The sequence below is a fragment of the Chaetura pelagica genome, unplaced genomic scaffold, assembly GCF_000747805.2.
Source record: "Chaetura pelagica isolate M959 unplaced genomic scaffold, ChaPel_1.0 scaffold221, whole genome shotgun sequence".
Lineage (NCBI taxonomy): Eukaryota > Metazoa > Chordata > Aves > Apodiformes > Apodidae > Chaetura > Chaetura pelagica.
This window is the reverse complement of record NW_009952533.1, coordinates 4,094,393-4,095,068: the sequence shown is the minus strand read 5'-3', so window position 1 is coordinate 4,095,068 and position 676 is coordinate 4,094,393.

Genomic DNA, 676 nt, shown 5'->3' with positions numbered 1-676 from the left:
TTCCCTACAGAACTGTATATACAACACTGTAAATTTTAATGCCACTTTTTAGAATTTTCAGTAGGTAAAAAATAACCACCTTGTGTTATGGTCTCTGTGGGAAGAGGGAGGATAATACTTGATTGATATTCTAATCTGAGGAATCACAAAAAATGGGGCTAGAAAAAAATTAAATGTAGCTAACCATACATTTTCCTGCCAAAATGAGCTTTCTGAGTAATAATTTGGTTCTGAAAATTTCTAGAGGTGATGACTGTAATAAAACAGTTTCCAGAGCTTATGTGCTTTTAGGGAATGGCTAAAATTGCCATTTGATGTAATACTAAAGTTAGAAGGAAGGATTGTACTCTTGCTTTGCTAGTGTTGGTGATTTGGAAGAACGGCTTTACTTTTCCATACCTCAGTCTTTATATATGTATAATGGGCATAATATTATTTCTCCCCTGTGAAAAAAACTGAATTAGGTCCATGAGTAAGAAGGTCCTATACAGGAATTGGACTTCATGACTGTGTATGAGTTTAATGTGAGAAGAATTTTCTGCCAGCCTGCCTACTGAAATGAGACAGAAGTAGAAATGTCTGCTTTGGGCATCCTAACAGCAGAAGTTTGGGAACATTTGGTAGGAACTTTTTTGTGTGTGGTTTGGCAGTATTAAAAATGCAGTATTGGAGCTTC